Source organism: Mus musculus, chromosome 7 (assembly GCF_000001635.26).
Source record: "Mus musculus strain C57BL/6J chromosome 7, GRCm38.p6 C57BL/6J".
Classification (NCBI taxonomy): domain Eukaryota; kingdom Metazoa; phylum Chordata; class Mammalia; order Rodentia; family Muridae; genus Mus; species Mus musculus.
Genome location: NC_000073.6, coordinates 124305731 through 124330586, shown reverse-complemented (window position 1 = coordinate 124330586; position 24856 = coordinate 124305731). Strand labels below are relative to the sequence as shown.

Here is a 24856-nt window from a genome sequence, read left to right as displayed (position 1 = left end):
GTGAGATGGCCTGTAGACACAGGCTCTGGCTGATTGTCATCATGAGGGAGACAGCTTCTCTCTGGCATAGCTGCTGAAGTTTCAGAGTAAGCGAGGAATCCAGATATTATGTTTAAAACAAAAATATACACCATCTCCCAAGTTTTAGATGTTGAAAAAGGATAAGAGAGTGCAGGGGAGAGGGGATGGAACAAAGAAAAGTAGGAAGGGAGGGAGGGAGGGAGGGAGGGAGGGAGGGAGGGAGGGAGGGAGGGAGGGAGAGAGGGAGGAAGAGAGGGAGGAAGGAAGTGAGGGAGGAACAAAAGAACGAAGGAAGGGAAAAAGCATGATGGAATGAGCACAAAGGGAATATGTGTAACATCTGGGATGTGGAGGCTGAGGGAAGAAGAAAGCTGAGCACTAGGCCAACTTTTCTTCCCTGTATATTGAAAGCCCCTTGCCAACACACATATAATACCCTTCTTTGGACCATTAAGTTGCTCCTTTCCAAACCCACCTGCTTCCAGTTTCTGGTTCAGCTACACAGACCCTCCAAACTTCTCCCATGCCAGCACAGTCAAGCCTGCTGCTTTCTCTCTGGCAGCTCTCAATGTGCAGGCTTCACAGAGAGGCTCTGTGGGCTGACAAAGAGCTCAGATCATGTCTTGCTGCAGAGGTAGATTGTCAAAGGTCCTTCACTTTAAAACACACTGACCCTTAATCTACTCATTACCTCTGCTCAGCCCTGAGTTTAACATGTTCCAGTTGTTAGGACTTTTAGGTTTTTTTTTTTCTCTCACATCTCGCACAGTTTCAGGGCAGCTCAGGAAAAATTTGTCAGCTAAGGCTAAACACATCACAAAACTCCCTGCATTTGTGGTGGTAGGAGATAGTGAGCAGGAAGGACCAGGGGTCACTCAAAAATCCTTGCCTTTACAGTCCTCATAAGTATATACTGATGAACCTTCTGCTCAGTAGCTCTGTGTAGATGGAAGAGATAAAATGAAGACGGGAGAGAGAAAGCAAGAAATGGAGAAAGGGGAAGGGAGGAAAAGAGGGAGGAGGAGAGGGGAAGGGAGGGAGAGAAAACAGAGCTGGATGGTAGAGGAACATAAAGAGGAACAAATGAGAGGTAAAGAGGTCAGAAGACTAAGCAGGAGACTGAGCTGCACCGTATCTAGGAATGGACATTGCTTTCTGCCCAGAACCACCTGGGTCCCCCTGCCAATTGCCCTAGTCTTGGACATATCATTTAATACCTTTAAGCATCCTTTTATCCACATTGACATCATGGGGCATGATCTGTAACATTAAAGATTCACCCTTTGAGAGCAGAATTGGCTGCACTGGCCCTGTGAAGCTGTGTTCCTCCTAATCAGGAAAGCTGGGGGAGCCAGCTGTGCCACCCCTGTGCAGAGAGCCAATGGGGATATACATCTGGCTCCAGTACTTGTTACTGCTGGAGAACTACAGGGTAATTAAGGCACAGCAGGCAGGCATCATTAACTTGTTAACCTGAAGGTTTTCCCCCACCTTCACCACTAGAGGAGAGACTACAAATGTGTCAGATGAACCACATCTAGCATAGATGGTTTTCTTTCAATTATTCTGCCTGGAGCTCTGCACATTTGTTGGGCTTGGGCTTGTTATTAAAATTCAGGACCGAATCACATTAATCTACAATGTACCTTTCTACCTCAGTGCATCGGATGGTGGTGTCTTTAAAACTCACTGCACCCCAGTGGAAATCTTTGACCTTCTGAACATCCTCTTCATCCAAACTCTCCAGTGAAGAGACATATTTTTTTAAAACATTTTAAACAGTTTTTAAAACATTTCCAGCTAAACTATTCAAGCTATACAACTAGGTTTTCTTGCAGAAATGGTATCTTCTCCATGCTGCTGAGGGCCATAAAGGCCAGGTTCTCTGAGTGGCACCTTAGGAATACTGAATGGAAGGCTCAGAGTCACAGTGATGAACATACACCTAGCATAACCTGCAGGACACATCCATACACTTCATTTGTCACTAGGGCAATCAGTATTAGCAATGTTTCTGTGTATCCAGTATGTGAGGACTGGGCCAAGAGGACTGAGTTAATAAGTGTTGCTGTTGGGAGTCCCATGCAAATCTGGGACTCTTAAGTGCAACTCTGTTGGTCTTGGTCCATTTAGCATGGCCCTATAGCATGCTGTACAGTACCTGGATCCATGAAACATAATCTCTCCTCATTGACAACTGTTTGTTTCTCAAAATCTAGCAGAACTTATATCACTGTATACATCATACATAGTAATATGTATGTGTGTGAAATAGAATTCATATCATTATCTACTTCATATGTAGATATAGATGTGTTCATTTCTGCTCAGAGTGAGAGTAAAGGCAGAATTAAACTCACTAATCCATCTAACCAATGGATGATTTCAGGACAGGAGAACATAAGTACATGCATGTATGTGTGTGTGTCCACATGTACATACATGTACACATAAATAAAAGTATATAACACAGATGATAAGAAGTAGAAATAAGGGATACTGGGGAGGGAGGTTTAAGTGGGGACATAGATAGTGTGGCTAGCGGAGCAGGGCAGAAGCTGTGGGAGGAGAGATAACTAATGCTAAGGATGCTTGAAAGAACTCATGGAAACCTGATATTTTATACAATTCATATATATTTCATATAAAAGAGTTTAGTTGGAGTTAACACAGGGACAATTAACTTCACATTGACAAATTAAAAAAGCCCAGAGACAGGTTTCAGATTTCTCACCGTGAGCTGTTGATCATGAGGGTTCTCAAAGACCCTAAAAAAATATAGGGTATTATTATTGTTTGTTGTTGCCCACCAGAACTTCCTGGTAAGATCCTATTGCTGAAGACAACACACACTTTGGCTACCAGATATGAAGAAATCAAGTTGATATTAGGAGAGAAAAATCTTCTCTGTTGGCTATCTTTCACAGTAGCAGACGGTGAAATGCAGGGTGGTGGGTGAGAAAAGTCGTCCACAGCCTTAACCAGCTGTGAGTGCTGTGAGCCATAATAATAGATAGCCTATAGTAACATATTGATAGCTTATTGTAACAGATAGATAGCCTATAGTAACTGATAGATAACCTCCTTCCTATTAGGTTCAGGGACCATGAAAAAAGATGGGACAAAAAGTTAGTATGAGCGGAGGTTAGGGAGGACCAAGAAAAATTGTGTCTTCAGGACATGACAATACTACTCCATCAGTGAACTTAGAACAGCTCTGGTTGCCTGCTCAAAGTCAAGCCAGTCAACTTTGTAGCATGCATGGAAGAGGGGCTCACAAACCTTAGCTGAGGAGTTATTGGTAGTTGATGGCTTCTAGGGAAGGGAGACTCAGTTTTCTTCTAGAATGTGGTCTAGGTAGGCAATTGTGTCCCAGCAGATGGCTCCATTCCATGAGTGTATGAGTACTGTAAGCTGAGCTCAGTGAGTTACAAAACACACACACACACAAAGGTACAAATTGTGAAAAGGATGGAGGTAGGGAATAAAGCTAGAAAGAGCTATGGGGAGAAGTATGAGATGAATGTGATCAAAATATATCATATACATGTGTAAAATTCCCAAAAGTCAATAAAATAGTATATTTAAGAAATAATAAAAACTCAAGTTTGTTGAAATCTAGATTCCATTATTTTCTAAGACTCCTCTCTATCCTCTTTTGACCAACTAATATTCTTGCCAAAGAACTGAAATAAAATGCAGCAAACTGAATTTTTCAATATGGAACACAGTGCGGACCACATTCTCAGTGATAAGTGTTCCACACAGGGAAATAGTGGCCCAGTGGAAGAACTGAGTTGCACTTCCACCAAGTGATATCTAGAGCAACAAGCTATGAGCCTCTGTCTCTAACCTTTCTTATGTTGCTCTGAGGACAAGAAATGAATTTCAACCTGTTCTAAGTTAAAATGTGCCCACTCAAAATTCCTATTTTTTTCAGTCCAATTTCTTTTTTCTTACTTTTTAAAACATTTTTATTAGATATTTTCTTCATTTACATTTCAAATGCTACCCCGAAAGTCCCCTATACAACCCCCTGCCTTGCTCCCCAACCCACCCACTCCCACGTCCTGGCCCTGGCACTCCCCTGTACTGGGGCATATAATCTTTGTAAGATCAAGGGCCTCTCCTCCCAATGATTTCCGACTAGGCCATCTTCGGCTACATATGCATTTAGAGACACGAGCTCTGGGGGTACTGGTTACAACAATATGAACTAATCAAGATTTATAGCTTAAAATTCTGATTTCTTTCCTGCCCTAGTATCTCAGAATGTGACTGTATCTGGAGATGATGCACTTAAAGAGGTACTTAAATTTAAATGATGTCATTGAAGTGAATCCTACAGCCATCCTTATTTGTATGCTTATAAGATATTAGGAAAGAGATGGCCATAGAGGGAAGATGAGGTGTTGATTAAGAAAAAGAATGTTATCAAGGAGTGGGAGCCTATCCTGCCTAAACCTAGACCCAGAATATCTAATACCAAGATTGAGAGAAAATAAACGTGTGTTGAGTTACCCACACTGTGGCTTAATGTGACACCTTTAGGAAATAGTTATGTGGTGCTTTTCAAATTTCTCACAAGTCCACAACCCTCATTCTGCCCAGCAGATTTCCTCCCACACAGTTCAGTCAGAAGCAAAAGCCTTTTTTAAGTATCATACTTTATCTATGGGCCATGATCCAACCATCCACATGAATGAAATCCTGCCGATAAATGTCATCTCTGTACCTGCAGCTTGCCATTCACCATGGAACCACTATTTTAACCTCTTAGCTCTGCCCATGTGCTTTTGAGCACAGAGCCTGCATTAGTAAGTACTTTTTGCTATAAGTGAGATGTTTGAGGCAAGTTGACTAATAAAGAAAACAGGTGTACTCAGCTCACAGTTGTGGAGATTCAAGGGCAATGTTTCAGGATGAGGTTATCTCTGGCAAGCACCGCATTGTATCCTGATAAGAGCACAGATAACAGAAAGACAAAGATGTTGGTGGGATGAAGAACAACCAACACACGGCAGAGTCCAAGACTTGTTCACGTTATAGCTCAATCCATAAGACTAGATGACCCAAACTGAACTGAATAGATGTCATAGGCAGTGTATGTGACTGAGAGCAGGAGGCTTAGGAGATGAGCATATATCATGCTGTTTGCTGGCTGTATGACCTGGAGTGGTTCCAAAAGTCATCTGAGATTTTTGTCCTCTCACCTATAAAACAGGAATGATGACAGGACTTTGCAAGACCATCTTAAGGATCAAAGTGTAAAAAGGGGACTTCTAGGGCCATATAGCAGTTGTCAAAAACATGGGTGTTCTTGGATCTGATGTCTCACTGAAGAAGCAGTGGTAGAAAGGTTCCTCCCAGTCTGTGAGAAGTACCTGTGGCCACTCATCTCTTCCATTTCTCTACTCACTGAGTTAGTGATTTCTATTCTTATATAAGCCTGTAGCGTCCAGTTGTGGAATACAGCTGTCATGAGGATTCTCTAGGTTAAAAAGAACAGAAAGAGGAAAATCAAAGCAGCTGCAGAAAGAAAGAACGAACAGGTATCAGTTCAGAGAAGACTTCAGAGTGAGTTCAGTCAGTGAAATTTGTCTTAGAAACCCAGTATCTATGCCATGTAGGGCAAATGATAGGGACTCAATTTTCTAATCTTTCCAATAGGGACACTCAGACTATCTCACCCTCGTAGAGGGATTATGGTGACTATGCATATCATAGGCCTTAGACTCATGGCTTGTGCCCTAGTAAGCACATCATGCCTGACCGCTTGACTCTGATGTAGACACACATGCATAAACAAACATATGAACTACATACATGATCTCTTGGAGTCTTCAAAACTCCACACTAGTTAAAATCTTCTAATATACATACCATATGGATTAGTGGGTCTCTCCAATATAAGAAACAGATGTAACACCTTCCAGAAATACCACATAGGCAATGGTGATGCATATCAACAGCCTAATGCAGGTGGACAAGCTTGGCAAGGATATTTTTTATCTTCCTGTAAGTATAGCTCAGTCTTGAACATAAGGGAAGCCCTACAGCAATTGTGAAACCCACACAGGGCAACTCTATGGAGGATATCATCCAATAAGAAACAAGCACAGCCCTGAAGGAATATATTTCATGGCCTTGCTCAAGCTCCAAAACTGTGAAGTATTGAAGTAAGAAGTAAAGCTGAATTGATCAAATAGGTAACTAAGCTGCAAACAGAAATGTTTGAAATAAGCATGATTATATGACTATATAGTAAACAAAACCAAGGTGATTTACTTATGCATAAAAAGTGGTCAAGGGGAAGTAACATTCAACACACAAAATGTAATTTTTGAGAGAAAATATTAAAAGAAATAGTCAACTCTAGAATGGTCGCTGTCCTAAACAGGCACGAGAATACAGGAACACCAGCAAGATCTGTTGCTGATAGTGTAGCTGTGATAACACTATCCTCAGGTCTCATACTCTGGCATGAAGAATCCTGGAGATCACCCTGTGTTAATCAGCTTCCATCACCAGGTTAGGACACGTAAGGCAGGCAATCAGTGAGGGCAGATGTCTATATTGGCTCCCATTTCCACAGGTTTCAGACCACCTCTGAATGGCTCCATTGTTCTGAACCTGTGAAGGGGAGACCATAAAGGCAGGCAGCCTCCTGGCAACTGTGAGGCAAAGAGACAAAGGAACAAGGGAAGAGTTCCCCTCTAGGGCATCTTTCAATGACAACTTTCTCCAACCAGGCCTCAGCTTAGTCAAGTTTCCTCCAGCAGGGTCACAGAGGCACCAAGCCTTTCACAGAGCTCTGCAAAGGATCTAAGCCACAACACAGTTGTCAGACCTGGGCAGCCAGTGTACACCGGCCAGCCTGCTCATTTTCCTTCTCCTATGTTCTATAAATTCTAGAACTATGTTTAACTGAGTCAATTTTCTGAATGCTTGCAATCCCCCCTATCCCTGGGGACAAAGTATATGATACGGTATTTGTTCTTCTAGAGCAAAACCAAACAAGAACAACAAAGCAAAAACAAGCAAAAGAAAAACAAACAAAAAGCTAACACCATAAAAATCAGTTTTCTGGTCAAACAAGTTTGACAAGATTATTTTAGTATTTTAACTAGAACAGAAATGCGTGCAACTTCACTGCCGAAATGTAGCTGCGCTTTGAAGAAGCCATGTGTTGCATTTTCAAGAGCAGAGTAGGTGGAGGGCAGTGTCTCCTGACACTTTCAACAGGATGATGACCCCATTTCTCTTATGACAGCAACTGACATCTCACAGACATGCCTGAGAAATGCCAAGGCAGGCCCAAGCAAATGCCAGCATAGTGATATGTCAGGCTCCATAGATGGCTTCTAGACATATCACCGTCAGCCTTTAAGGCAGGTTCATATACAAATTACACACTTGTGTGGGATTTTGGTGCATTTTGCAAAAATGGAGGTTGAGTGGACTATCTCCAACCTCATGAAAATGCACGGAGACTCACTAATTTGCTGGGTTACTAACCTGCCCTGGCATTAAATACCTCAGTTTACCTTTCCTGCCACTGTGTCATTGGGGGCAGGATAAAGCAAGCCCTGGGTCCTGCTTTTCTGAGAATGTAGTCATCACCCTGAAGGAATGATTATTCCCTACTATATTTCAATATCACATCTACCTGCACCGTCTGCTACGTATCAGATGTAAGCGTCATCCCAACCTGGAAACCATAAGACCCAGCCCCCCCCCCCCCACCCAAGGCTAGATGCTCACAATGCTGGATTACTTGTGGATCCTCAAATTGTCCATCCCCAGTTGAACATTTCTTTTTAGTTCCTGGCCCATGTCTGGTGATGGCAGCCTACAGACAGTACATGAGCCATCTCCACTGTAAACCATTTGTGGATGCTGGACCTCATCTGGCTTTCTCTCCCCACCTGCATAATGGTTGCTTGGCTGCTCCTTGCAGTACCTTGATGTGAAGGATAAGGTGTTGCATGTACTACTGGGTGCCACATGAAGCACAGCCCCAGCATTCCAAGGGAGAAATAACAGATAGCCCAGGGCCACACTGCCTGAGCTGGAATCTCTGTGCCACTAGTTGCCAGCTGTGATTACGGAACTACACACTAAAGCACCTTGCACCTCCATTTCCTAATCTGTAAAGTAGGGCCAGTTGTGGACTATGGAGGATCCAAGCTGCAGCAGCAAAACTGTCTAGCAGGTTTTTTATGTTTGTTTGTTTGTTTTTTACAATAGTGCAGACAGTCGGTAAGAGATGGGACTGAGGCTATGGTGGGCAAGATGAACAGGAAGAGGCAGAACTGCAAAACTCTTTAAGAGGTCAGTGTGATCCTGTGACCAATTAACCATGGAGGTTACAAGAGGTAAAGGAACAAGATGAAAGGAAAATAGGGTGGGTGGCTTTCAAAAAAGAGTTCTGCTATGCAGTAAGATAAGGTATATGGAGACATGAGTGTGAACAGAATTAATATACACATGTATGAAACTGTCAAAGAAGAAAATAGTTTTAAAAACTCTACTGGCTGACTGGCTCAGCTACTGTGCAAGCATGGGGACCTGGATTTGGATGTGTACACTAATGTAAAGCAGGACATTGTGGCATATGTCTGTAAACCTAGTGCTCATAGGGCAAGACAGATGGAGACAGGAGGGTCCCTAGGGGCTCGCAGGCCACAGCCACGAACAAATACACCTGTCTCAAATGAGAAGTGAGGCAAAGCCCAACACCTGGCTGTACTCTGACTTCCAGACTTGTACCATGTATGCATGCGCCCAAATTTACACACAACACCACTTGCATGTGCACATGACTTGTGCACACATACAGACAGACACAGGTTTTTCTAAAAATATATAAACAAAACCAAACCAAAGTGTCCTACTGTGTTAAGTATGTGTCTCTTTGTTCTCACCACTGTGCTGTGGCTACAGTCCTCAATTCAATCCAGGGTTTAACCTCTGGGACCTCATCATTAAGCTCACAGCGTATTTCATTCCTACAATACGACAACGTCAGTCTCAAAGGAGCCAAGCAACTTCATTGAAATCACACAGCACTAGGACTAAGGCAAGAACTTCAAAGTTCTGGAAGAATTGTAGGCGCCAGAGGGGTTGAGGACACTATGAGAGCATGACCCACAGTATCAGCTAAGCAGGGCTAATAGAGGCTCCCAGAGATTGCAGCAGCAATCACAGAGCCTGCAAGGGTCTGTGCTAGGTCATCTGCAAATACGTTATGTTGTTGGCCTGGTGTTTTTATGTGACTCCTAAGAGGAGGAGTGAGATGCCTCTGACTCTTCTGCCTGCTCTTGGAACTCTTTTCCTCCTATTGGGTTGCCTCATCCAGCCCTGGTAGGAAGATCTGTACCTAGTCTTATCGAAACTTATTATGGTTATGCTGTGTTTGCCTGATATCCCAAGGAAGCCTGCTCTTTTCTAAAAGGAAACTGAGAAGGGGTGGATCTGAGAGAGAGCAAGGGTGAGGAAGGGAATTAGAGGGAGGGGAAACTGGCTGGGATGCATTGCCTGAGAGAATAAAGAAAAAAAAAAAAAACCTCCCACCACAGACTTGCAGTATTCCACACTGCCTCTCAAATACATTCTTCCCATGAGGCATCCCTGATTTCATCATCTATGCAAACTGCCTACAAATCAGAAACAGCCCTAATTCTTCCACATCAGTCCATCTTGAACATTGCTTCGTGTGATCTAGCCCTAGCTGGTGTGGGATGTTTCAGCCGACCACACCGTTTCTCACAGGAGCTCTGCTAATCGATGTGTGCACATTTTGTTTGCACAGTGTGGTTTCTGTGTCTAATTACAATGTTGGAAGTTCCTTCAGGCACTGACAGATATGTATACAGATATCAGGAACACGCAGAACACCACTTGAACATAAAAGCGCTGTGCTGCACAAAGAATAGCAACATTTTAACACTTTGGGATGATTTGCTTTGCTGATAGCTAACTAAAATTGGGAAAGGACATTAGAAAGCTGTAAATAATGTTCAATATTAATATTATAGGCTACCTGGGCAAGGGGGTATGGTGTGAAATGACACTGTCAAAACACAGGGGAAGGCTGAAGGTCTAAATCACTCTAAATATTGATTTGACTCAATTGTACAATTCAGGGTCTTCTTACTACTACGGAGGTAGGCTATTTCCCAAGGAAAAGCATGATAGTAGAATCTAAAACGGAGGGAGAAAAAGGTCATATGGATGATGTACATGGGTCTAGGTTCACTTTTATCTTTGGGGAAATTATTTCCACTGTCCCCTCCCCACTAACAACAGGAAGAAATCTATAAATAATGGTTCTCCCGATGTAGCCATCTCAGCTGGATAATTCTGAAATGCTTTTAGGATGGAAGCAGTAAGTAAATTCAACTGTTAAGATGCATTTGGATGTGATCCTGAGGCAGTCGCCTGGTAATCACCACAGCATCACAACTGAGACTATTAGATTCAGACAACAGAGAAATAATGGATGTTAAAGAGGTCTAGAAACAGCACTGATTGCATTCACCCACCACGGAGCTTTCAGGCTGGCGACAGGAGTGCAGAGGTTCCACTTTGTAGTTACTGAAGTGCACACACATGCACACACACACACACACACACACACACACACACACACACTTGATAAATGCCAGCCATGGTTTCATTAGGTGGTGGTCAAACAGTTGCTTTCTCATCAATGTTTTGAAACCTGTGGAGACTCTGGCCTTTTCCTACTTTCAAAGTTGAAAAGGAGAAATGGCTTCATTCTCCGACAACGATCAGAGGCATTGGTTTTGCTTGCTGCCTGTGCCTCAAAGGTTTCAGAACCATAAAAGGAGGATATTGGAACAGAAGGCAAGCCAGGACACACAACATGTCTTTCTGTGATCTTAGGGTTTTTGTGCAGGCGCCAGTACTGTTTCACTAGCCAAGTCTTCTTTACTTGCCAGGAACACCGTGCTTCTGTGCCTGAGTGATTCTCAAGTGTAGTCCATGAAGTCCCCAACATCAGAACCATCTGCTGAGAATGCAGGCTTCCAGAGCCAGACTACTGTGGCTCACTGTCTAGAGGTAAGGCAGGACTTTTCACCCACTGGATTTGGACAACTACTCCATCAGAGACTATGGTTTGACAGCAATAAATGTTAAATGCACACTTGTTCTGAGGCAGACTGTCAATCAATATGTAGCCCCAGCTGGCCTTGAACTTAAAAATCTCCTGCCTCAGAACTCCCAAGAACAGGGATTAGATATCTCCATACCTGTCAAATGCACCTTCTGAAGTATGTTACTATAGGTTTTTGCTCAGGGTCAGCAAACTAAAGCGCACAGATGACATTCAGGTGTCACTTGTTTCTGTAAATAGCTGTTTATGGGAACATGACCACTGCCACTCACTATGTCTGTGTTTCAAATGTCTGACTAGATGGATCAGAGACCATGTTTGAGTCTATTTTCTATTGGTGAGAAAAGCAGAGGCCACACTGGGGAAGGAGTGCCCACGGTTCTAGTTTAGGATTAAGGACTCCCTCTGCTGATGGCCTCCTTGCTTCCAGAGTCCCAAGATGGCTCTGGGCATCACACAATGAGAGATAAGAAGCATGCTAACCCTTCCAACCATCCCCCCTTTAAACACTGCAGTCAGATAAAATGTCCATCCTATTATTACTTTAATGCTTTAATTTTTGGAAGGAACAAACCCATTTCAATAAGAGAAGTTTACGTGGGCTGCAGAATCTAAAATGTTACTATCTCACCTTTGACAGAAAATGTGTGCTCACCTCTATGTATCCAGACCCCCTAGGATTCTTGATTTGCTTTGTCAATGCAATTTCCCCACACCCATTCCCAGAGGATCCGAATCAGTTGGCTTGTGGGAGTGCTGGGACACAGACACCTTTGGAAAGGCCACTCAAGTGACTGCAATGTGCATCCAGGATGTGCACCTCTGCTGTCCTTGCCTAGGACCAAGGTGAAAAACCTTTCCTCAAAAATCTCACCTCCTAACACTGAGTTTGTTGGGAAACCCTTATCACTTATATAGCAGTTGCTTATCTGTATGACAGATAGATCAATACAGAGCTCAGAGGGAGTATGAAGATTGGAATAATGCATGCACACTTCCCACAATAGGTCTTAGTATACAGAAAGCATTGACAACTGATGTAAGTACAATGGGCAATAGTGTGCTTGGCTCCAGTAGCACAATCGGGTAGACATCCATTAAGCACCAGCTGTGTGCTCTGGAAGGGGGCACAAGATAAATAAGCTGTGATTAGCTCCTCAGAGGAACTCACAGCCCCGTGAGACAAATAGCACATAAAAATATATTGACAGCAATAGGAGAGAAAAACGCTTCCCTAAAATATGGTCAGATGTGTTGAAGGGGAGGAGAATAGAACTCTGATAAACATACACAGGCCTGTTCAATGTCAGTAATAATCAGAGAAATGGAAGATAAAATTCCAATGATACATTTTCTCCCTGTAAGTAGGTAAGCATCAAAACAGCTCAGAATAATCCACTTCCATGGCCTTTTAGAGGATGAACTGTTACTCCAAAATCTATATGCTTTTCAAATCCTCTGCTTCTTGTTTATGTACTGAGCTAGGTGTTGAGAGGTGGTAAGAATACTAAATGAACAAGCCATGTGGCATGCTTGCGGTATCGAGCACCATTCCAATGCTCATGGCATGGTAAAGGCGGGACTGAGTCACCATGCACTTCAATTCAAATCAATGCTCAAGGTTTCTTGTTTTTGTTTTTAAATGAGCACTCTATGTGGGTATAAAATAAACAGTTTTCCATAGAAACTTACAGAGACGTTTTAAAAAGTCAGAAAATATAACAACACATATGTAATAAAGCACATGTGGATACTCACAGCCAAGCTTAACATTTATTTCCTCTGCCTCTCTCTCTCTCTCTCTCTCTCTCTCTGTGTGTGTGTGTGTGTGTGTGTGTGTGTGTGTGTATGCGAATGTATGCAGACTTATCATGAACATTTCCAAAGAAAACCATAACCAAGTCAATAATATAATATGGTGACCATCCTTACAGAAGATTTTTGCAAATTGTAATGGCAGAAATAAAGAGAGTACAGAATTATGGAGAGAAATGGAGAAAAAGGTATGCCAAAGAGCTAATGAAACATTGAGCTAGACCTTGAAAAAGGAGCTACTAGAGAAGATGATCAGCATAGACATCACGCATAGACAGTGCCTTAGGTAGAGGCTCACAGTCATAAAATATATGCATACTTCAATTTCCAAAAATATGTATGGAGGGCCTACCCTGGACACAGAACTGTTATTAATTTTGGCAGGTCAGAAATAGGTGCACATTCTGGAGTTATTGGCTTATGTGCTAGAGCCATACATCGATGCACTGTTGTTATATACCACTATGACAGAGATACAAAGAGAACAGCCCAGCAGATACTGACACCAGTGCTCAGCCTTCATGGTGACTCCATCCCAGATGATTTAAAAGAACAGTCTATGAATGAACTGAAGGAGTCTTTGTGATGATGAGGTTGCTGGGGAGTACAGTACAGAGAAGGGAAGAAAAAAAGTCAACGGAGATGGGTTTCCCCTGCCACACTGGGGTCATTAGGGTTATACGAGAAGGCTTCACTGGTGGAAAGCCAAAGAAATGTTGAGAACTAACCACAAGGACCATCAGGGGAAGGGCAGCCCATACATGAAACCTTGTATGAAGTACAAATGGAACTTCAAAAAAAGTGGAAAAGTAAGTAAGCATGCAAGCAAACAAGCAAACAAACAAGGCAAGTAGATGAAATAGCCCACTCCACTCCGGGAGACTGAATAGGGGCCAATAAGCTTATGTTTAAGCAAGATTCAAAACTAAGGCTGAATCTCAGGTCAAATTGCATTTCAACTGGAGAAGGAATTATAAACCATATGGTTTCTGAGCAGGGAGAAGCCAGTGGAGGTTTGGGATGGTAAAGCCTTGCCAAATCCTTTTAGATGAAGTCCTCTCCATACTTGGTTAGCGTTGCAAGTTGGTATATGATAGCAGCTGGGGCTATATTAGGGATTTGCCTCTCCAGTTAGCATGAATTCAATGGGTCTGTAATAAACTTATTAAAATACTCTGACTCTACTTAGGTGTAGCTTACCACTAATTCCCAACCAGCCTCCCAGGATCCCATAAAAGGAAGCCCTTATGATAGAATAATAGAGCGTATCAATTTCTCCTGTGTTAGGTTTTTCTTCAACACAGTCTACATGCTGTCTCTGGGAGCTAACTATTTCCAGATCCAAGGTTTTGTCTTTTACATAGGGACAAGAATATAGAAATGGATGGTCTTAAAATGTACCCATAAAGGCAGAATTATAGCAGGATATTGGGTTCAGCTACATATCGGGAAGGAGGTCCCTTTGGTGCAGTATAAGAAAGAGATGACATGCAAAGAGACCATCTGGGGACCATGTGATAAAAGAAACTGAAGGTTCCACTAAGGACATTGCCAGGAGGGAAACAAGAGAAGCAGGTAGATTCAAATGACTAAAAATGAAACTTGCCTGTTGCTATGGAATTTGACAAAGGAGACTGAGGGAAGAGGAGGTATAGAAATGATGTTAGTGCTTATGGTTTGGGCAACTGGGAAGATAATGGTGACGTCACCAGTAGAAGCAACTTCAATAGCCAATGAAGTTTACAGATTGGAACTTTAAAAAACGTTTTCAGTCTGGAAGGAAGTATGGGGAGAGGGTTGTCTGTATAACTGTAGATCACCAGAAAGTGTCTGGCCTGGCGATGTTGCTTGGCTAGACTCCTTGCAAGCAGCATGCAAAGCCAAACATGAGCATAATATCAGTGGGAGAAGAATATAAAGCCACAGAAAAAGTCAACAATTGCCACCTCACTGCCTCTTTGACAACTGTCTCCTATTTACAGTTGTGGGGAAGAGTTTCTTCCCTCTCAATATGTTCTCACCCATGTCTTGTCCCTAGTTAACCCCAGTTTCACCACTACTAGTTTTGGAAGAGTGTATTTTCAGTTTGTCAAATATTTTTCGTCAAAAAAATTTATCAATGTATTATACAGGTCATCAAAGAAATGTAAGGAAATGCTGTGACTAATTTCATTTGCTTTGTAATATCTTTCAATATGGAAACAGCAGACAACTGGAATCCAAAACCTTATACTCTATGCTGGTGAAACTCTTCAGTCGATACTACCTCATGGAAAAGCAACCCTACGGAGGGCATTTCTGTTCTAACCACTAGGCAAGAAATGGAAGACATGATTATGTGGACATATATATGGTGTAAGACAGAGACTAACATGGAATCCATGTATAATGGGTCCAAGGTGAGGTGAGTACAGATGTTGGGCAAGGAGAAGAGAAAGCTAGCATATCTGTTGTGCCATCAGATATAAGTATCATCTGTAATTTTGACCCTGTGTGTTCTTTGGCCAACATAGGATGGGTACACAACTGAGGCAGGTAACTGTGTTGCCAGGCTCTCTAAAAGATGGTGAGTGTGTGGAACAATGGTCATCTTTGCTTTGTGGATGTAGATGATGCCATTTGGGTGCACTTGTCCACATTTCCCTTAAATTCCATTTTGTTACTGTATTTTGCATATAGTCTTAACCCTGATGCCAGGATGTACACAGTCTAACTCTAGCCCATTCTTATCTAGGTTTCTCTTTCCACCAGGCATGTACAGAAGTCAGAACCAAGCAATGGAGACTTAAATACTTGATGTGTCTTTCTTGGGTATATGTAGGTATACAGTAGGAAGAGTCAAGGTCAGCATGCAATAAAGAGAGCCACACACCAAATTCTTAGCAGTAAAACTGACAACACCCAAGTTATGGAATCATCCTAGATGCCTGTCATTAGAAGGAAGGATTAAGAAAATGTGCTATGAGGGTTGGAGAGATGGCTCAGCACTTAAAAGCACTGGCTGCTCTTTTGGGGGTCCTGAGTTCAATTCCCAGCAATCACATAGTGGCTCACAGCCATCCGTAATGGGATCAATGTCCTCTTCTAGTGTGTCTGAAGAGAACAACACTGTACTCAAATACATTAAATAAATAAACCTTTTTTTAAAGAAAAAGAAAATGTGCTATGCATACACAGTGCAATATTTACAACTTCCTTAAGAAGAAAATCATATACGGAACTGGAGATCATGTGAAGCCAAATAAGACAGACCCAGAGCAACACATACTTTCTGTCATATATAAGTACTCTAGGTAGTTTTTAAGATGAAAGAAGAAGCAGGAAAGAGGGCAGATGAGAGAAAGCAATGAGGTAAATGTGACTGAAGTGCATAGTATATATACATGCATGAAAATGCCATAATGTAACCCATTAGTTTGTACAAATCATATATACTACTTTAAAGCTTCATTTTAATTATGTGTGTGTGTGTGTGTTTGTGTTTATGCCACATGTGTGCCAGTGTCTTCAGTGGCCCTAGGTTCACAGTTATAGATGGTTGTGAGCAACCGAATATGGGTGATGGGAACCATACTTGGTCCTTTCCCAAAACAGCAAATGCTCTTAACCACTGAGATATTTCTTCAGCCTAACATGTGATCATTTAAAGGGGTTTTTCAACATGGGAAAAGAAAGCAGGGGAAGTAAGCTTATCATTTATTATGATTTGTTTTCTTAAGATGCCCTAAACCTGAAATAGAAGCCAGAACTCGACTCTGAGGGATGGAGAGTAAGAGAATATTTGCTATGCACTGTGCTCTCATCAGCCCTTTACGTATTAAAAGAACATTTAGTATGTAATGTGTGAATTTATACATTTGTGTTTGTGTGTGTTTATAAATTTTTCTGTGTTGATGTATGTTTATATGACTTTGTGTATGTTTATATTTGCGTGTGTTTATGTTTAAAGCTCTTTGTGTGTGGTTGTGTATGTTTCTACATCTCTGTGGGCTTGTGTGCTTCCCTGCGTCAGGTCAGAAGATCCACTGATGCATTTTCTCAGCAATCATCCTTCCCTCTGGGTCTTTTAATTTAGATCAGTTTGATTCTCTCTGCTTGATTAAGCTCTAACATTGCTTCATCAAAATAAATATGTGAGTGTATGTGCAGGTGTGTAGATGCACATGCACACAGAATCCAGAAGGTGTCAGAGGTCCTCTATAACCCTCTGCCTATTCTTTGGTGGCAGGGTTGTGGTTTTTTTGACTTTATGTGTGTGTCTGTCTCTGTGTATGTGTTTCTTGTACAATTTTTCTTTTCCTTTTTTAAAATTATGCTGGTTTTATTTCCTCTTTGTTTTCTAAAGAGGAAGAAAAAGAAGGCATAGGGTTAGGTGGATAGGAATGTGGAGAGGAGAGGAGAGGAGAGGAGAGGAGAGGAGAGGAGAGGAGAGGAGAGGAGAGGAGAGGAGAGGAGAGGAGAGGAGAGGAGAGGAGAGGAGAGGAGAGGAGAGGAGAGAGAGGCGGAAACTATGAGCAGAATATATTGTATGAAAAAGCATATGTTTTCAATTAAAAGAAAGACATTTCTTTTCAGTGTTTCTAGTACTGTACAGCCAGAGCTGTTGAGTGACGTGTATGTAGACTCCTTCTTCCTCTGGGGGGATCCATAGCTGGTCTTCCCACTTCCGCTCCTGTTCATCTTTGTTGTATAAGAGCCTTTTCATAATTCCACTGCTATACCTGAGAAGGCATCTTGGTTAGAGCAGAGCCCTTGGCTAGATCCACAGCTAGCACAGTAATATCCTCAGCCACTCCTTGAACCAACCTTTGCTGTGTGGGTGCCTCTGTCCATACTGCACACTTGACTCCTTAATGCTGAATGCCCAAACTGGTTCTGCCCTTCAAGGGTGTTTCTGCATCCTCTGTGGGCTAGCATTCTGAGGGATGCAGGGATGAAAAAGGAAGAAAACACTTCTGCTCTTTCAGAACTCGTGTTCTTTAATGGTGGGTGTGTCCTTTTGAATGCCTTCCATTGTCCCTATTATTACAACAGAGAGTAAGGGTTATAGAACGCTCATAACTTGGGATCTCACACAGCTCTGAGGTAGAAATGTAAAATTCAAGCTCAGGATTTAGGACCAAAGCCCACGTTCTCCCGATGCATACCTCTCCCAGCTGATAGCACATCACACTAGCAGAATTCTTATGATGTAGTAAGTGAAACTCTAATGTTTCATGAAACTGATAGCTAGATCTGCATAGCCAGTGAGTTCCAAGGAGTGGCTGCTATAACCTGTTCTAACTGGCTCTAAAGAACCTTAGTTCAATCCACTTAAGAGGGTTAAAAGGCAAGTAAAGGACATGATTCTAGTTTACATATTAGGGTGCCTACTATGTGTCAGGAATGGCTTTAGCTGCCCTGTTTGTGTTTATTTATGTATTTATGTAGTACGTATGTATGTATGTATGTATGTATGTATGTATGTATGTATGTATGTAAGTATGTATTTACTATCATCAGTCTGAGGATACAGGCGCTGTTACTACTGTTTCAGTTTTATCAGTGAAAAGACTCAGGGATTACTAAACTTTCTCAAAGTATCAGGGCAGAGCTGGGACATGTTTGGCTGTTGTCCCAACCTTAGCCCCACTAATTGCATAAAGATGAGACTAAGCCCACCACACATTACAGTTGGGAGTCTGGACATCTAGTGTCACTGGGGTCATGCTGTTCTGCCACCTGCTCACATGTCTTGGTACAAAAAGATGGAAAAGTCATAGAATTTAGTTTTCATGGCTGGAGAGTGAACAGGTATCATCCTTGGCCAAGAGGACAATAGGTGCAGTGGTGTGGGTAAGAAAGAAAGCACACACCCGGGTCTTAGTTAGCATTTCTATTGCTGCACTAAAACATGACCAAAAAGCAAATTTTGAGGAAAGGGTTTATTCAGCTTACACATTGCTGTTCATCACCAAACAAAGTTAGGACAAAAAGTCAAACATGGCAGAAACCTGGAGGTAGAAGCTGATGAAGTGGCTGTGGAGGGGTGCTGCTTACTGGCTTGTACCCCATGGCTTGTTCAGCAAGCCTTCTTATAGAACCCAGGACCAACCATCTCATGGATGGCACCACCCACATTAGGCTGGGCTATCCTCCCTTACAGCTGGATCTTATGGAAACATTTCTCAATAAAGGTTCCCTCCTTTGAGATAACTCTAGTTTATGTGTCAAGTTGAAATATGATTAGCCAGCATACTGGCTTCCCATGAAACAAACTAGATGTCCTCTTAATTAGTTTGACACTAGATTGTTATCCTTCTGACCAGGAAGCAGTCTCTCTCTGGTCAATTCTTTTGAGTAGCACCCTGTTTTCTCTTCAGGGACAGCTTAGCAGCTCTGAGAGAGGATGTGACTATAGTCTGTTGACTGCAATGTAAAATGAAAATGTTGGGATTCTGTTTTATAGCTTGAAGAGGAACTAGGGAGATAGGCCAGTCAGTAGGGTGTCTGCTGTGACAGCTTGAAACCCCATAGTTTGGTTCCCAGAACACATACAAAATCCAGGTGCTGCAGTCACCCTTTGCAATACCAAGGCTGGGTGGGTGGAGGCAGGAGACTTCCTGAGGCTCACAGATTCAATAAGAGGCCCTGTCTCAGGAAATAAGGAGGAAGTTATTCTCATTGACCTCTGGTCACCACACATCTACATAGGTGCATTTGCACACATGGATTTGTGAACTCACAGAAGGGTCTTAAGATCTTGGTGTCCTAGACAGGTCATGTACTCATGAGACGAGTCCCACCCTCTTGCATTATGGCAATGTCATATCCCAAACCTTATTTTCTCTTCCTGCCCATTCTGGGAAATGAGTCGTCATGGCCAATTTCAAGTTTCAAAAACCATAGAGATAGGGTGAAGGATGCCTCACTCCTATTCTCAGAATCAGTGAGTAACCATCAGGATGAGAGTAATCATTAAATGACTGTTAGTTGTTAAGTGGAGTCATAGAACCCAAGCCTACCTACTCTGAGGCTAAAATCCAGGTTCTTGCTGGGCTGCTGAGCTTCCTCCTTACTCCTGCTCAGTGCCCTGTAGATCTTGGTGAGGTTTGTGCTTGGGTTATCAAATATGGCGCTGATCAATTAAGTTTTTGCCCATAAATGAAACCAATATGTTATGACTATCTCCAAAAAACTAAAGAAGATGTCACAAGGAGATGGTGAGCATCCCAGACTTCTTAATGAAGTCACCCACATCCCCAGATTGATGTAGGTGTTACGCGTTGTGCTGCACTCAAAGAACAGGTTGAGAAGTCTGTGACTTTGAGGATAGACTTGTTCTTTTAAGGGAAGAAGGCCCTGTTTGTGATTACCATTTTTAAAAATGCAACCCCTACCTCAGGCAGGATCTTTACTGTTTAGTCTTTACCAAAGAGCAAGAAAACCCTCCATTCTTCAAGGTGTTTATTTCCTGGGTGATTGGAGACAATACAACCACATCCTTGGTTTTGAAAAGTACTTCAAGTGGATTCTACATTACTGAATTTAGACTAGCTACCAAGTGTGGACTTCAGCAAGTATTAAAGATCTTGGAGGCTTCTACTTCTTTCTCTTTCAAATCAGGAAAAATGGTAGAGTTTGGATCTTTTATTACTTCTGGCCAAATACAGTCATAGGGATTTTTTATGAATGAGATTTTGTGAATGAGTAATGCTTAGCCATGGGGCTTTTGGTTTGTTTTGGTTTTGGTTTTTTGTAAAGAATAAAACACATTGTACTTCTAAGTTTTAATTCCAAGTGCCTTATAGTGGGACTGTTCTGGCAAGTTGTTGTTATGGTTGTTGTTGTTTCTTATCAATTTGACACAAGCTAGGATCATCTAAGAAGAGGGAACTTCAATTGAGACAATGTCTCCCTAGGATTTGGCCTGCATATAGAACTATAGAGCATTTTCTTCATTAATGCCAAATGTAGAGGGCCCAACTCACTGTGGCAGTCCTGGGGTATATAAGAAAGCAGGCTAAGTGAAATACAGAGAACAAACCAATAAGCCACATCCCTGCCTGGCCTTTGATTCAGGCTTGAGTTTTTGCCCTGACTTCACTAAGTGATGGACTGTAAAGAACGCCTAGAATGAAATAAATCCTTTATTCCCCAAGTTGCTTTGGTTATGGCCTTTATCACATCAGTAGAAAACAAATAAAGATGAGGACTGAGACACACACACACACACACACACACACACACACACACACACACACCATGCAATGGACATGCACATGCAGGAATATTATGAACAAAGAGGGGAAACACCAACTTATTATAAGGATCACAGATTGACAGATCTGCTACATATTACTTGGCATTAGTTAACCCAAAGATGCAGGCACATGGAAGATGTTCCATATTTATTATTTAAATGTCTCTTTGTGTCCATCAGCTGCCAATTTGACACAGCCTAGTCACCTGTGAGAAAAAAAGACTACTAGGAAGCAATCAGAATGAATCCATGGGTTTACAGAAGGAAAGGTATACAACTTAATTCCTAAGAACTGACAGGAACAGAGACTGGCATGGTGGCTCCCAAGAATGGTTCCCTGGCATTGCTGACCAAAAAGCACTAGAAAATGAGCCCATGTTTTGTATCTTGTATTTTTATGAGACTGATCGGACAACATTGGATCTGAATGGCTCTGGCTAATATCAATGCATCTAGTCCATGATCATCAGGTCAAAGGAGCCTTGGTGAAAAGCTGACATATCACCATAGCAGAAGAGAGAGACAGGCACAATCAGACTATTGGTGACACCTCTGAGCCCATGAATGTGCCACTCTTGGAGCTCCCCTGCCTTCTAAATGTTTGTCTAGAGCACAGAAATGGAGTGCTCTCAGGGTGTAAGCTGATGGGATTAGTGCTTTCTTTGATTTATGTCCCCTAGCATGGTGTGACTAAACCCTAGTACATTAGCTTTTGAAATCAAAGAACTGGTTCAAGTTATCATTCACTGTAAGGAGAAGCTAAGGATGTTACTAAGTCTTTTGTTCCTTGGAGAACAAAAGTCCAGGTTAGCATCTAAACTGTGACCACAATCAATAACTGGTTGTAAGAGAATACCCAATCCCAGTCTTTAACTCCTCACAAAAATAGTTGAACTTATCACCTATCATGCCCCACTGCTAGCTAGTCAAGGACTGATGGCAAATCATGGGGTTCCCACACTTGAAGCCTTCCAGTTAAGCTGGGAACATAGCTCATATACAAGCAGATAATGTAGCTGGAGTTTGGGGGGCTTACTGTGATTGCAGCTTACAGATGTGAATCATGCTGTACAGTATCTTTTCAGAGAACAGCATCATGCTCCAGGAAGCAGTTTTGATGACCACTATGGGATTCTCTATGAGAATGAAATGTTAAGAGCACTAGATTGGAGATACCTGCCCATCAACCCAGCTTACCAACAGGATAGACTGTGCCGTTAGATGGTGTCAGAGTACTTCCCACTGGAAAAACTTGACCTTTAGCCTTAAAAGTAGCACAACTACTTTTGCATGAAAGGGATTCTTAGGAATATAATTTTTCTTCTCTGTCAGTCTGTAAAAAGAGTAGCCTGTGCCTGTATAACCATCAGGAGATAGGAAGGATTAAGGTAAAAAGGAAAGGTGAAAGATCACCTGTGATTAGCTTCTGTACAGCTAGCGTAGACACAGAGGATCAGAGAATAAAGCTAGGGCATGCTGCTCAGTCAAGCCCCCAGCTGGCTTTGCAACTCTGAGCAGGTCATTTGATTGAGTGGCCTTTGATTCATTTACCAAGAATGGAGCCTCTGCACCTAAGTCCCAGCTTACAGTGAATTGTGCTTTGTCAGCCTGGGTGAAGATGAGGCTACACAAAGCTTCGCTAATGATCAGTTCAAAGTGCTTTGCCTAGCACAAAGTGCATATAATTCAAGACTTGTTTTACATAGAGAAACACAACTATTATAAAGCTATTATAAGTTAGCCTTCCTACCTGGAACTTTTCTTCATGGTTCTAAAAGGAAGATAGGCTATGCAAGTAGGACATGATATGACACCAACTAATGGCTAGTTATAACACATAGAGACTCACGGAGACCCTACAGCATCTCTGCATGTCATGAGTGGCAAGCCTTATAAACATAACCTATGGTACAAAGGCCTGACAGGAGAGAAACATTTTCAGATGAGAATAGCGAGACTCTGTCTTTAGGTCGCACAGTGTTCTAGTAGTAAAACCAGGATACAAATGTATCAAAAATCTGGCTGTAAACTTCAAGTTCATTTGATTCCATGATGATACATCTATCAGAAAGTCAGAGATAAGAACTAGATGGCATGGTTCCCTTATGCACATTGGTTTGCAAGGCAGGTAATAAAATCTCATTTGTCTTCCCATCCATTTTCACATCATTTCCCATGTCAGACACTTTATCCAATGCTTGAGTGCATGTTTGTGTGTGAACATGTACATTTATGTTTGTGTGTGTGTCTGTGTATGGAATGGTGTCACTGTAATTCTGGCCTATGGATATAATTATGTTTTATGAAGAAGTGGCAAATTGTATGTCAATATTACATAATTTATGAGAAAATCCACAGGGTATCAGTATTTTGCCTCTGAGTATATCTCTGTAACACAGCATGTCTGGTGTCCCCAGAGATTAAAAAAGGGGGGGAGCATGGTATACTCAGGAGCTGGAGATGCAGATGATTGTAAGCTGCCATGTGAGTGTTGAGAACTGGACCCTGGTCCTCTAGAAGGGCAGCATTCACACTTAAACCATCTCTCTACCCTAGGAAAGCCATATTTGAAATACATAGAGAAATACAGGGGAAGAGCCATCAGGTACAGAAAAAGGATAAAAGCATCAAATGGACTGCACATTGATGTGATTGATTGGATTTGATTGGATTGAAAGGATTTTATTGGAATAGAAAGTAGTAATCAGAAACAATGGGCCTTCTTACTGACTTAAAGCCAAGCAACCAATGCATGTCATAGAAGAGATCTGAGTTACTACCTACTTTTCTCTATACAACCTGCAGAACAGCCACCATCCTCTAGTCCCATGGCCAAGGGCTATCTTCATGCTACAGCAGGACAGTCAGTGTCCTCTGGCTTGGACATTCTAATTCCTTTACTACCTGGACCTTCACTGTTGCTGGCTCTTGACTTAGATGAGCGGGCTTATAAAGATGCTCATTCCAGTTTTGAGTGCTTCCCCTCTACTTACGGGGTGAGGAGTCAACAAGCAGAAACTGACAGTCATACAAAATACCAGTAAGACTCTGGCCATAAGTGTTTCAAAGTCATCTTCACAGCAGCATTATGGTAGAGGACTCACTCATGTAAATGGCATGTATATGTTAGACAGGGGAAGCATGTCAGTAGAGTGGACTGTGTGTAGAAAGACAAGGAATATTTATTTTGCTTAGATTTTATTTTGCTAAGTCTCCTAGGCAGGCCTTGAATGTATGATTCTTCTACCTCATCCTGAGGAGTAGCTATGGTTACAAGACACTTGCAGGCCTGTAAACCCAGGCCCAGCTGAGACCCATTTCTCACAGCTCACAGCTGTCATTGTCATTGATGTGACCTCTGAGCCATAGTTTGAGCATGAACCCTCTGGGGTTCCCAAACAGGATTGCCCAGAACAACAGCATCAGCATCCAGCACCTTGAACTTCAGAGTAAGGCAATTTCAACAGCCATGCTAGGAGCCCTCTTGATGATCCTCTCAAATTCTTAACTACAGAAATCTAGCTCTCACTGTCCAAGACTCTCACTGTCTGTCCTTCTTAAATATTGAATGTTTAGCTCGTTGGAATTGCAGTGAGCTGGTTTTAGTGCATTCACTGGGCACAGGGAATACAGTA

The 24856-nt window shown here is 42.1% G+C and overlaps 1 protein-coding gene across 2 annotated transcripts in view; it reads right to left on the bottom strand.

Moving 5' to 3' along the window:
• Hs3st4 (heparan sulfate (glucosamine) 3-O-sulfotransferase 4) overlaps positions 1-24856 on the bottom strand; it is a 416624-nt gene that overhangs the window by 68403 nt on the left and 323365 nt on the right. The window lies entirely within an intron of this gene.